The sequence below is a fragment of the Calidris pugnax genome, unplaced genomic scaffold, assembly GCF_001431845.1.
Source record: "Calidris pugnax isolate Ruff unplaced genomic scaffold, ASM143184v1 scaffold57, whole genome shotgun sequence".
In the NCBI taxonomy this organism is placed as follows: domain Eukaryota; kingdom Metazoa; phylum Chordata; class Aves; order Charadriiformes; family Scolopacidae; genus Calidris; species Calidris pugnax.
In genome coordinates, this window is record NW_015090813.1 from 553,020 (window position 1) to 567,352 (window position 14,333).

Here is a 14,333-nt window from a genome sequence, read left to right on the forward strand (position 1 = left end):
CCCCCCCACTCTTGCCCTTGGCGGGTTCGGTGGGGTTTATTAGCGTTATTTATGATTGTTTTCCTTGGAATGGCAAAGGAAAAGCAGAAGGTGCTGTGGAGGTTGAGGCTGGGTGGGGGCACGCTTTGCGAAGGAGGTGGTCCTGGCTTGGGCAAGTCCTCTTGTCACCCCCTTGCCCCAAGTCCTTGCAGCACTGCCTTGGTGGGGCCACGCGTGCGCAAGCCCCCCCAGATCCCTCCAGAGGTCTCCTCCTCCTCAGCCCTCCTTCCTGCCTCTTCCTCTAGATCCACCAGCTCCTCTCTGGAGGGTGCAGAAGGATCAGGGAAGCTCTGAGGGACCAGGGGAGGCCTGTCGCAGGGAAGCGTGGGGTGGTGGCCTATTTTCAACAGTGCCTTCACCTGGCCATCTGCTCCCCCTCTCCACTTTCCCCCTTCCAGTTGCCCATGGGCACGCCGAGGGGGCAACAGCACCAAGGCAGGACACTCACCCCGGCCACAAGGAATTTTGTGCTCTTCTGAGGTCAAAGTGGCCATCGTGTAGGTGGAGATGGGGTTTCTGCTGCTCCACAAGGACACGGCCACGCAGGAGATCTTCCCTGGGGAGGCACAGGGGAGGGCAAACGGGATGCTTCAAGATGCTGTCCATGTGGCCACCCTCTTGCCCCGTTTTGGGTGGGCTAGGCCCTTACTTGGCTGGAGTGAACTTATGAAGGTGAAAACCAGAGGAGGGTTAGCTCCACCTCGTCTGCCCCTGGGATGGAGGCAGAACTGGGTTCCCAGGTGCAGCGAGGTGTGACGGATGAGAAGAGAAGGGAAATGCCCTGCACGGCTGGTGGAATCCTTAGCAAAGCCACTGGGGCATGTTAGCAGTGGGTGGGCATGTACAAGACACCAAAAAATACCCAGCTGACATCCCAGCTGTGAGGGACAGCAAGGATGGAATCAAAGCCCTGGGAGGACAGGAAGCTTTACAAGTGTCAGAGTTACCTCGAGGAAGTGACCTCATCCTGCAGCTCCCTTTCCTGAAGCAATTAAGTAGGATGCCCATCACAGTTTCACCTTTTGGTCTTCAAATGCACTTCAGTAGGTGGACATCTAGGAGCTGCCGTTGAACCAGCACCTCCAGCACGGCCAGGGATGGTCAGAGAAGTGACAGTACCTTTCTGGAGATTTTTCCTTCTCGTGGCTGTGCAGGTTTTGCAGGGCAGAACAATGAATAATAAGAAGAAGATCCTGTTCCATTTGGCACGTAGTCAGCTGTGTATCATGACAAGTGGTTTGTTTAATGTCACATAACCATGGTGATACTGGTATGCCTTTTTGCTCTCCACTGCCTTAAGTTGGCCATCCCTTTTGAAAGCCAAGCACACATCATATCACTGCCCTGCAAATGCCCTTTCCTATTTTCGGCTTTCAGAGGCTGGCAGCTGCCAGTGAGTTACGGAGGATTGGCATGAGACCGCCAGGAGCAATAGTAGGGAAGTCACAGCCTCCATGGAACCTCATATCTCCAGGTATTTACAGCCCACACAACAAAGAATTAGGAGGGATGGAGCTTTCTTCATCAGGGCTTGCAGTGGGGTCCAGGCAGCGGTCAGCGGAGCGGTGCCAGAGGAGCCCAGTTTGTCCTTGTTTATGGCCACGGCAAAGTGGGAACACAATCAGTTGGTTGCTTTCCAGGAAATGGCTGTGGAGGACTGGTGACAGGCAGCTTAGGGGAACGGGGGACAAAGCATGAACCCATCACCAGTGAGCTAGCAGGGAGCCCCGAATCTCACCTCTTTGCTTCTCCTGCTCTAAGCCACGGTTATTTAAAGAAATCTTTTCACTCCTATTCTTCAAAGTCTTCCGCGTACCTGAGCTGGTTCTTCCTGGCCTGTATCAGAAACAGCGTGGCGAGTAGGGCCCGAGAGGTGATTGTCCCCCTGTACTCAGCACTGGTGAGGCCTCACCTTGAGTACTGTGTCCAGTTTTGGGCCCCCTACCATAAAAAAGACATTGAGGTGCTGGAGCGGGTCCAGAGAAGGGCGACAAAGATGGTGAGGGGTCTGGAGCACAAGTGTTAGGAGGAGAGGCTGAGGGAACTGGGGTTATTCAGCCTGGAGAAGAGGAGGCTGAGGGGAGACCTTATTGCTCTCTACAACTCCCTGAAAGGAGGGTGTAGAGAGGTGGGGGCCGGTCTCTTTTCTCAAGTCACAGGCGACAGGACAAGAGGAAATGGCCTCAAGTTACACCAGGGGAGGTTCAGGATGGATATTAGGAAAAATTTTTTCACTGAAAGGGTTATCAGGCATTGGAATGGGCTGCCCAGGGAGGTGGTTGAGGCACCATCCCTGGAGGTGTTCAAAAGACGGGTTGATGTAGTGCTGGGAGGTATGGTTTAGTGATGATGCTCCTTGTTTGTTGTGTGGGTGTCTATTTTTGTCAGTTTTGTCAGTTAGGTTGACGGTTGGACAAGATGATCTTTAAGGTCCCTTCCAACCTAGAAGATTCTGTGATTCTGTGATTCTGTGAAAGCAGGGCACTGCGTATCATGAGGATGCTGGAGATGGCCAGGGGTGGGAGTGAAAGCAGCAGGGTTCACAGAGGTGCTCCTCAGTGAAGGATCCGAGTAGAGTTGAAAGCAGAACGTGACTGCTGTGCCCATCTAGGAAGAATCACCCAGAAATATCAAACGCCACGACAGAAAAGAAGGGAAAAGATGGATCCTCGGTTGGGTGTTAACGTTTTGGATGGGAAGGTCAGGCAGGCACTCAGGGTGGGTTGCGGATGTGGCCCCGCTCACTCCTTCCAGGCTGGAACGTCTACGGAGTGCGGTGAAAGGAAGGAAAGGAAAATCAAAAAGGAGAATCCCAGATGGTGTTTTTCCAGGTATTTACTGGAAACGTTCAAGCTGGCTGAATGCTTGTAGTTCCAGGGATATATCACTGGAACAAGATACCCAGGGATTTCAGGGAGACTTGGATCTCTTAAGTCCTTTTTTTGCAACTCTGAAAATATAATCCCTAACTCTCTGTGACTTGTCTGTCCCAGATCTCCGTGGAGGTGAGTTTCTGTGTGTTCCCTCCCACGCTGACACAAAGCAGTCAGGAAAACCCAGTTCAGGACATCTGCTGGGGTTATCTGATAGGAAGTTTTATATTAGAATGATACCCTGGAAGACGTGCCCTTTCTGTAGAAATCATTAAGCTCTGCTATTGAGCGGACAAGCCGCGATTTTCTGGCTGCTCTCGCTGTTGACCTCCTCACAGCTTCCTCCCGTCCCACCCTTCCCCAGGGCACCTGGTGCTCAGGAGGGAACGGTGGTGCAGGAGGTCCCCAGCTTCTGCTTCCCTGGCGTTGAGCTGGATGGCCACCGCTGGTTTCACTGCCCACCCCGAGGAAAAACAATGAACATGACAAGTAGAGAGGTTGGTGCTGGTCTCTTCTCACAGGTAATTAACAATAGAACGAGAGGGAACAGCTTCAAGCTCCAACAGGGGAGGTTTAGATTGAACATGAGGAAGGAATTTTTCACTGAAAGAGTGGTCGGGCATTGGAATAGGCTGCCCAGGGAGGGGGTGGAGTCACCATCCCTGGCTGTGTTTAAGGGCCGTTTAGATGGGGTACTGAGGGATATGGTGTAGGGGAGGACTTTGTAGAGTAGGGTAGATGGTTGGACTCGATGATCCCAAGGGTCTCTTCCAACCTCAATGATTCTATGATTCTAAGTGTATTCCAGATGGGCATCCGGGTAGCAGAGAAATCTGTTTTGGTCTCTCAACATGCCATCTTTGTTTCCCCCTGGAATTCTCTTTGTGAGAGCAGTGTTTTGTTTTTTTTTACTTGTGGGGTGAAAACATGGGGGTTTCGACTACAAGGGAATTTGATTTACTGAGAGACCTATTACTCTTAAGTGATTGGGTGGGGGAAGAGTGGACACAAAAGATCTGGGCACGAGATCCTCTGATTATCCAGGTGGGAAGGGATCACCTTGGCAAATTTGGATGTTCGAACACCACCCAAGTTCAGACTGTGGCACAAAACCAACATTAACTTGGTCCACTTAGTTTGATGCCATCATGACTCCCCTCTGCTTGTCCAGACACCAGCCGGGGCATTCTCCAGAGCTGAGCATCTGCCCTCCCACATCAACAATCTGCTCTCCTGGGGAAGGCCACTGCCTGGTGAGGTAGCACACCCGACATACAGGTAGGCAGCCCAAGTGTGGAAAGGATGACCCACTTGGGGGTTTCTCTCAGTGGTGGCATGTGTTACCAGGAGTTCCTGGAGTGATGTCAAAGCAAATCTGGAGTGCGTTCCTCACAGCTGGCTCATGTGGGAATGTGGGGAGAGACAGAGCATGTTCCATCTCCATTTGTCACCCCAGGACTAATTTCTTCTTTGCTAGGTTTCACTTGGTGATCCATCCCTGTGTGATGGAAGAGGTGGCTGGAAGAGGTTGCTCTGCTGAGAATGGGGGTTACCAGTGCATTTGTTAGCAACACATCTTTACGAAAAGCAAAGAGTTACCCAGAAGCAAGGAACTTTTCCTGAAGGTATGTCCTACGGTTGGACAAGATGATCTTTAAGGTCCCTTCCAACCTAGAAGATTCTGTGATTCTGTATATTGGAGGGTTTCATGCGCTTGCATCGCTGGTTGGTGTGCCAGGAACCAAAGATGTACACATCAAAGCGCTCTTCTAAATTAAGGAACACGGGCTATGCAAATTGTGTTACCCTCTCCCCACCCACCTTTTCCTGTTTGTTTAGATGGCTCAAGATAGTAACATGCCGGTATATTTTATTTCGGTAATAATGAATGTGGTTTTGCACCCTTCATCTGCATCGTCTTATTCGTGTGAGAATGTCTTGGAGAGGGTGACAAGCTCCATCATTTTACCATTGTGCCCTCTCAGCACAGTTGTTTTGAGCTTGTGTGATCCCAACTCAGGTTCTTCCTTAAGTGTAGTTGCACTGCAAGGTGTTTTCCTTGCAAAAGTAACTCTAAAAATGGGAAAACTTGTCAAGATCATTATTTCTTGAAGATGCTCAAGAGGATGTAAAGGTACAAAAATAAACACGTACAGAAGTAAATCATTAATGAGGTATCGTTCCATTTGTATTGTGTCCCATGGAATCCCAACACGGACCTTCTCGCTACTCTTTACTTTGGAGGTGTCAGTAGGAACCAGAAATAATAAAAGGAAATTGTTCAGGTGCCTTTGAGAAAGTGGCAGGAGCTTCTGTAACGAACCAAATGACGCCAGGTCCAAATAGAGCACAGAGGTGGAAAGTGGTCACCAGCCAGGCTGTATCAACAAAATTTTGTCCCTTTGGAGACTGAGCCGAGTAATGACACCACTGCTTTGGGTCAACAAAGACTTTTAAAAAAAAAAATTCAGGTAGAATGAAATGTTTTATTTAATTAAAAATTATTAGAAACCAGAGTACATACTTCTAAGTATGTATTAGACCTGGATGATTACACCTAAAGTGTTCATTGCATACATTCTGTAATTAATTGAACTGGTAGTTGACAAGTAATTTATTTGAAGTCCACCAAATAATTGAAGCTTATTATTAGAATGAATTGGAATGCTCCAAAAAAGGAAAGATTTATGATTACAAATATAGGCCCCGATCCAGGATACATTTATACACACGATTAACAGTCACATTTTTTAGGCAGATTATTTCACACAATACCCTACTCTCTCATATCTGCATGCAAATATTCTATTTTAAATCAGTGAGGCTGCACAGGAAGTAAGATACTTCTCAGTATGAGTAAGATTGACAAAATCTTAACTTCCCAAACCACCAACTGATCAAATTGACACAACTTAAATCCAAAAAGTTCTGTTCTTGGGACTGGATTTCCAGGTGGTCGCATCTTTACTGCACAACAGTCCGCTTGAGACACTGATCTATGTGTCTAGCCTGGAATTTAATAATACCCAATCTCAAATGCAATTATATTATTCCATTGATTAAGTTCACATTTTCCCTTTGCAATTCCAATATTTCTGACATGAAGAAAATGTTAGTAAAATTAACACCATGGTTACATAAGAGGAGTGTTCTGCTGCTCTACTGAACATCAATTTAGACTTGGGTAAGGGCATACTTTGGACATGCTTATTGGACCCAACGGTATCGTATGCAGCAGAGTCTTTCTAAATCACACGAGAAATCCTGAATTCCATGGGACTCTGCAAGGGTTTGGTGTATAACAAATGGGTGTTTGCCAAAATAGTGGTGTAGTGTGTAAGAAAGCAGTTCTTTAATATAATCACAGTGGTCACTAAGGCTTCTCCAGCATCCTTGCCACTTTGAATTTTATTTAAATAAATGGGGAAGTAGTTTAATCCTCCTCATGATGATAAAGGGTTACAAGCAGCTGTGGTGTTGGTCACATGTCACATGTTGTCAGCAGACAGTTTCAGTTACATTTTCTCCTTTGATTTGATTATGTTTTTCTCCCAAATTAAATAATTATAATGTGTGTACTGCGTGGTAACGGCAGCAGCGTTCATTCCAGGCCTTTACAAATATGCTGTGGGTTCAGGAGAATTTGTAAGCAACAAACCACCTCATCTTCTTCAGCATTTTAGGCAACTTATTTCACGGACACCTTCTCCAGTGTGGTTTCCTTTTACAAGTATGAAGGATCTGGGCATTATTCCAGTCTGACCTGTCTTTTCAGTGGATTTTCACTGCATTTCTTCAGTTGAGAACCTTTTTTTTTTTTTTTTTTTTTTAAATTGCAAACCTCTGTTTTGAGGCTTTGTATTTCAAGCTGGGTCTCATCTCAATCTAGTACTTCACACGGTCTTTCTCTGGAAGACCGATAGGTTATCGTTGTTCTCTGTGGCAAAGGGTTAATCTCGCTCAGACAGGACATTCTCAGTGTCAGAAGATGCCTATCTCCACTTCTCCCTTTCTGAATGCTTGCTGCAGAGGAGCCTTGCTGCTGTCCCTCTCCGGATCAGTTACATGCTTTCTGTGTGGATTGCTTCCTGTTTTCCCTCAGCCTTTCATTTCGGTTGGCACCGGCGAGTGTTGTTTCCACTTGTGTAAGTAGCTGTTTCGTGGGCCATAGGATTCGGAAGCAACAGACACGATTTCAGCATGTTTCCAGTTTTGCTCGGAAATACGTACAGTAAAAGTCGGTCAGACCCCTGAAGAATAATGAACTGCAAACAAAGTAAATAGTTCAAAATAATTTATATTCCCTAAAACTAAACTTGTTAAGACTCAAGTTTTGTAGCCCCTTACTTGGTAACATAAAGATAACCCTTGTTTTCTTATCAGACATATCTTTGTGAGTGCTGCAAAATTATGATACACTGATTTTTTCGATTGATTACTTTTTGGTTTAAGCTGTTTTTAGGAAGGCACAGCAGATGCGTGTGATTTTTCACACTTTGCTGTTCTTGTGCGTCAGCCTGATGATATCATACTCAAGCACTAATAATACTACTACTTGCCTTTTACATAAATTAGCACTTTACAACTTCAGAGCATAACACCAACATTACCTAATTACTCCAGAATTGAGCATGCACTCTTTTCCTTTTAAAGTAGAAGCTGTTGGATTTAAATGGTGCCATGTAATCAGAAAGGAAAACAAGTCCTTTAACAGCCTGTGTAGTGGTCTCATCAACAGGCCAGGAGCCAGGGTATTTGTTCTCCCCCCTCTCCCAATTCCAGCAATGTAATGAAAATCAGATTTAAGCACGCAAATTCCTTTCTCCTTGTCAAAATCTCACAGAGACCTCAGCTTCTCTTTATATAAAATGGAAAGACCAATACTCTTCTCCTAGAAAATGCCTTGCAGAGATCTTTTTGTGTCAATAGCTAAGTATTGTGGCCGCAGATATTTGATGTCAAAAAGATTTTAAAGCTATCCTAGTTTTCTGTTTTTATTTTAGATCATGAGTGGGACCCTGGCCACCTTCAAGTCAGAAGAAATAGTCATTATTATCACTGACTTCAATGGAGGCAAGGTCCACCCTGGCACTTTTAATCTCACACAAAAGGTCACCCTTCCAAAAACCCCTTGGTGGTGGCTCCTTGCAGCGCTCATTCCCACCCAAGCAACAGGACGAAATGCTCCCATCTCTTCTCTGCCTTACCTGCATCCTAAATATTCCACTTACTTCTGCAAGACTCTTTGGAGGCTCTTGCTTCCTTTCTGCTCCAGGATGAATCATCCCTGCAAACTTTCAAAACTCATAGCTCTTGTCCAGGAAGATCGCTGCAATTTTCCTTCCAAATAGCCCATTTCCTGCATTTCCTGCACCTACGTGCAACACCCCCCACCAAATCTCTCTCACAGTGAATAGCAACGTATTATCCATCACAGTGGAGTTATGTTCTTGGACAACAACTTCTTTGTTGCATCCACTGCCTCTTTCTTCCCTTCGGACTCTGAGAACCCAATAACCAATTTCCATTCATGCAGAAAATGTTAAGTCCAACAACTTCTCTCACTGTAATGCCCATGCATGATAAAATATCCTGCGGTTTGCTCTGGTACAGAAGGTGTTCAGCAATGGCATGAATGTGTGTTAGGGCTCTTACATCCATCTGAAGTGGCCTTAAAGATATTTAGTAATATATTTCCTATAAGTGTGAGGTTGGCCTACCCTTCTACCTCCCCACCAGTCCCATGCCAGCGTAGGAAGAGGATTATTACTACTAATAAATATGTATATATAGCTTTTACCCCTCCAAGAGTTTGAGAAATATCCACTACTGTGTATTTTCATTTATAGAATTTCTAAAATTCTTCACATTTCAGGACAAAACTCCTGCCAGTTTGCAATGCTTTATGAGCATTTCATTCATTGTCTTTTGTGTATAAATTCTCAAGGCTAGTTGATTGCTCAAGAATATTGATGTTGCTTGCGGAATAAAACAAACAGCTCTGTGACTAATACTGGCTTACATTCAGTGTATCGCTCTGATTAATGCTATTTTTAACTGTAATATAAGGTTCATTGCTGCTCATGTATTATGGCTGGCTATCCCTGGCTCGATTTTTGTTAGCACAGCACAAGGGAACTTGATTTCAGAAAGAACAAATAGCTAAAAGGATATCTGAAATTCAGTCACACGTATTTTGCCTGAAGATAGGTATTCATAGCACAGAAAAAGCTGCTGGTACACTAAGTTCACTATCTGCCTACTAGCAGTGCCAACACTAACGTCCTCATGGCCGTACAACTGAGAAGACAAACCTCTAATAAAAAGCAGCTTGCCAGTTATATCATCACTGATGGAGACATAAATCTGAGGGATTTCTATCTTAACCCTGCCGAGTCTTGAACACTGGAAGTTGAAGGCTCTTGTCATTTTTATTTTCTGTACAACAACTGATGAAATGGTACCTCCCTGGCTTCTATAATCAGTTCTACTGATTGCAGCAGTTAATGGACTGGCTCAATTTACGTAAGATGAAAGACTGGGTTTAACAGTTTAAGACCAGTTTTCTACAGATTAGTTATACGCTGCATTGATAAGCTATGTCCTGTTGCATGTTTCCTTATTATTGAACAAGGTACATAAGCATGTCATGTGCCACGTCTGGTCTGTCCTTCATTATACAAACTTTCCTGTACTCTTTCTTTCAAAGCCATCATCCTGCTGAGATCCTAGGATGCACTGTAGTCAGTAACAGGGGAGATAACTTGGCACTTGTCAGGACTGACCTCTGCAAGGTCATTCAGTTTATTCCATAGGCAGGTTTCTCTTCCGCATCCTTCTAAGGTTGGCTAACTGAAACTTTCTATAGTATTACAATATTTTCGGTCATCCATTTTTTTTATTACAGCTTATTTTCTGGGTTTGACCACTGCGGCACACTGAGCAGACATCTTCATTAAGCTGTCCACACTGATGCCTCAATCTTTTTGTCGAAAGGTTACAATTAATTCAGAACCCATCTGTTTATACGAGTAGTTTAAATCATGCCTTCCAAGGCGCGTTACTCCCCACCGTATGCCCTCTGCTGACGCATTACTCAGTTGCTTAGCATTGTCAAGGCTTACTGAGGTGCCTCACGATCCACCAGCCTTGTCTTTTCTGCCACTTTTACATATCCAGCCTTTCTAGTAGGTCCTTGATAAGTAAATTAAACAATGCTGCTGTTTGTGTAGAGCCTCGAGGCACCACAACACTGGAATGCTGTGAAGAGAACTGAGCAATTATTCCTTCTCTGCCCCTGCCTGCTGTCCCCTAAGTGGATTTGCATCCACGACTGGCAGGATGTTGCCACCTCTTCTCCTCCTGGCAACTGACTTTCCTTAGTAGCCCTTTGTGAACCGTCTTTATTCAAAGCCTTTCGACTGTTTTAAGTAACTTCCTCCGGTTCCCCGTTGCCCTGCGTTTTGCTACTGCTTCACAAAATTGCTCAAAGTCCAAAGATGTGACATCAAAGCCTTCTTTCTTTTCACAGGCTTTGGTTTGTTGACCTGGAAGTTTTTATTGCTATGAGTGTTGTTATTTCAGTGTGGTTATTTTGGTGTCCCATCCTGGCAGGTGAGCTCCAGGCCTGTTCTACTGCAGTGCTGCTGCAATGGGGACATACTTTATAAACAAAATCCGTGGCTTTTGTAGAATAGGATTTGTTTCAGAAGCAATTCTCTCAGCCACTTGAGAGCTTCAAAACCAAAAGAAAAATGGAGGTCCAAGTACCCACATCCCAGTTTGGGCCTGACTAAGGGTTCACTGTGCAACTAAATTTAATACAGGCCAGTCAGCATCCATCACCTTCTCCCTTATGAGACTTTCTCTTGTTTTTGCTCCTCTCAGACACCATGCTTGCCAGCCAAGTGAGTCAGGGCTTCCCTTCCCCTCCAGAGCTCCTCCCTGCTGCCCCACAGCCATCTTTTCCTCCCCTCAGGCCTTATGCCCCTCTTTGGCCCTCAAGCAGATCACCCTCCCCTCCATGGCTGCCTCCCGCCATTCACCCCTCAGCAGCCCAGTGTCCCTGGCCGGGCAGAGGTGGCCCAGCACCTCCTGGCTTTGGGGATTTGGGGCAAGGTTGGCCTTTTCAGCCATTTCTGGCCATCCCTGTAAGCTGGGACCGACCGACTTGAAGACTCGGTGGTGGATTGGGGGCACAGCTCCTGTCAGAACTTGGGGAGCACCAACGGAGGTTAACTGGTGGCTGGTAAATTTAGCAAGGTGGCATCAGGCCACCAGGTCTTCATGGCAGCGTTGGAAATACGCAGGGATTAGGGAGCTTCACCCTCAGCCATGTGCCCAGCACCGCTGGTACTGATGGGGTCAGACTGGCCTTGTCAGTCCTGAGGGGCTCCAGGAAAAAATGCCGGTGTGGACAAGGCCGCTGTGCCTCGAAGGGCAGACACTGCAGTTTTTGAAGGTTGCCTTGTTTACTACTTGCTGGCTTTTGCTAGCGAAAAATAACAGGTTTAAATGTGCAAGACCAGCTGTGATTCTGGACGAGACATGACCAGCATGGGGCAGGAGGCAAAGATGGGGGTTCGGTGGCGTGTGGGGAAGGTTGAGCCGCCTGTTTGGCTGGTTTATACAATGCAGCGGCACGGCAGGACTGCAGATCCCCCCAGGTAATGTGCAGCCAGATACCTTTTTCATTATTCCAATATTTTATTACGCTCCTTCAGAAGGTGAAGCAGCAACTCATACCCTCAGCAACTTGTACCCCGATTCTGTTCCCTCAACAGAATATACCTTAGGGCACTATACATACTCTGTGGCTGGTCTTGTTGATATCACCTTGGTTTCCCAAAGCTTTCAGTTCATGGGATTCCAGTTAGGCAAATAAAAAGCTTAAAATATTTTTACATCCACTTTCACATTAACCTCGGAGTAGACCTGCCAAATCTGACATGCTGAAAATAAGTGATACTCATTTTGGATTAATTTTAAGGCACTCTTAAAAAGCATTACCCTTCCCCCCTTCTGATAAAAGAATTTTGCAGTTGGTTTCAATGATCCATTTAAAATCTCACTCTGCTTTTGAGGTTCTTTTTGTAATCTAATTTAAATTTCTACTGCTTGGAAGACCTGCTAAGAATTCTTAATTGGTATATGGAACAGTAAATATAAAAACAAATGGCAAAGAATAGTGGCAGAGAACAAAACACTTTGAATACAATAGAAACAAGGAGTGATTTTGTTGCCACTATTCCAGCAATGTAAACTTTTTCTTTTAACAGCGTGCTGAACATCAGCTCATTTCCATAACCTTTTACCCTCTTCTTACACATATAGGATGTTTTTTTTCTGAATTATTTTTGGAATCGTGGTTCTGCAAAATTTGATTTCCTCTTTTCACCCCCCTATTCCTCTCCCAACTTCCTTGAAACCAAGAAATTAATTTCTTTCTTTAATAATTGCAGTGTGGAATGGAGATTATATCATAGAAATTAGAGATGCAAATGGGCAAGTTAGGTCATTCAGCAGTGCATTTGCACTGCGTATGTATGATGACTCCCCACACTGTAATGTGTTCTCTAGTGTTTTGTCCAATCCAATTTTGTAAATTGGGTTGACTTCTATTTAAATTGGGAGGCTGTTCCATAATACAGAGAGATCACCAAGAGGAATGCCCTACATATGGCCCAGTTTAGGGATTATTATTTTTTTTTTTAAATCAAGCTTTTGCCATATAAGTTTTAAAAACATTTTGCTAACACTGGATGGGGAAATGTACAGAAACAATCTACAGAACACTGGAATGGCGATGCAGCTTGTAATCACTTTGAAGGAAAACTGAGGATTAATCTTGTCAATAAGTGCATTATGGGGACTGCTTCCACAGCAGCTCTTCCCACACAAGCGCCCATTGCCCCATATAGGAGCTGCTCAAGTGCAATAGCTGCAAAATCAATCCCACTTTATGTAGCATCCGTTGAATAACAAACTAAAAGTGCAGTGTATTATTAGTTTGGCTACAGTCTGAAAGGCGCTCAGTTGTTTTTGCATTTGAAGTGATGAAGTGCAAACTTATTATATAACTGCCTAAGCAGAGATCCATTAATCTAACCCCAGAAATTTTAAAACGATTTGCCCTAGTTTATTTGGTGGAGAAGGAGACAGGAGGCACAATGTTATTTAGGCACCTCACTGGGCTTGAGTGATTTCAGCGTGAGCTGGCCATCCACACAGCTGCTCGGTGCCTTAGACCTCTGTAGCTTTTGGCCTGAATATTTGGCCTCCATCTCCCTGCTCTAAACACTGCTTAGGACTTCTAATTCAGTAATTTGTCATAGGAGGCATTTGAAAGAACAGATGAAGCTTCAATATTTCTTCTGTGTGTGTGTTTGGGTTTTTTTAATTAATTGGCCATTGTTATGCAGCTTAATGTTATGTTTTTGTTTCCAAAGATAAACAGTCAGCGGGTACTGTTGGTGCTTGGCTGCTTTGGAAATCAAGATTCTTTTTTTCAGGTGCCTGAGGCTGTGCGTGGTGTTCCAGGCTGGAGGAGCAATGCAGTTTTGAAGTTAATTCCCCAATTGTCTGCACTTACCGAGCTCTGGTTTAGTTTGCAAAGTGGTTTTGGTATGTGCTAACTAAATTTTGTTTCCTTTCAGAGAAACTAAAGCAGAAGCTTCGCTCTGCTTCTCCACCAAAACCACTCTGACAGCTGGTGATGGTCCAAACCTGTAATGGGTGCCTTGAAGAACTTTGAATCGACTGGGGGAGCACACACTCAGTTCTGGGGACTGGACTAAGCCTGGTCTGCAGTAAGTTCCCCAAACTGCTTGAATTGCACATGCAGGGACCTCAGTACCAACAACTTTGATTGATTTATCTGCACCTATAGTGTCAAATTACTGGCTAATGATAAACTTAGCCTGAGATTTTAGGAATATAATTTTTGGCCCTTCCATCTGGCAGTTTGAGCCCTTGTGTGCAATAGGGACTCCCCACATGCCTCTTCCAATTCCACTGGAAGAATAAGTCATTTTTCTCTCTGGCTTAATCACTTGGAAACGACATCATCTTGAATTAAAATTGCTTTTTCCTATTTACAAAACCAGGAATGGTTTCTAAGAGCTCCGCTCCTCCCACATTGCTTTCTTTGCCTCTTTTCCAGCTGGGTCCAGCATGATTCCAGTGCTCAGATAACAAAGCACCATCCGCAGGGTGATGCGGGTGGAGGCGCATTGAGAGGGTGTAACTGCCCACCACACATTTAGATCTCTTTTCACAGAATCAGGTGAAAAAGATAGTACTTAATGCCTTTAAGAAAGGGCTGCCTGCGTGACAAGTACAAATTATACTTCATGTTCCTGTAATTTGACCAGTCAACACCTGGTCTAAAACAAGTGATATACTGTTAAAAGAGAATTCCAA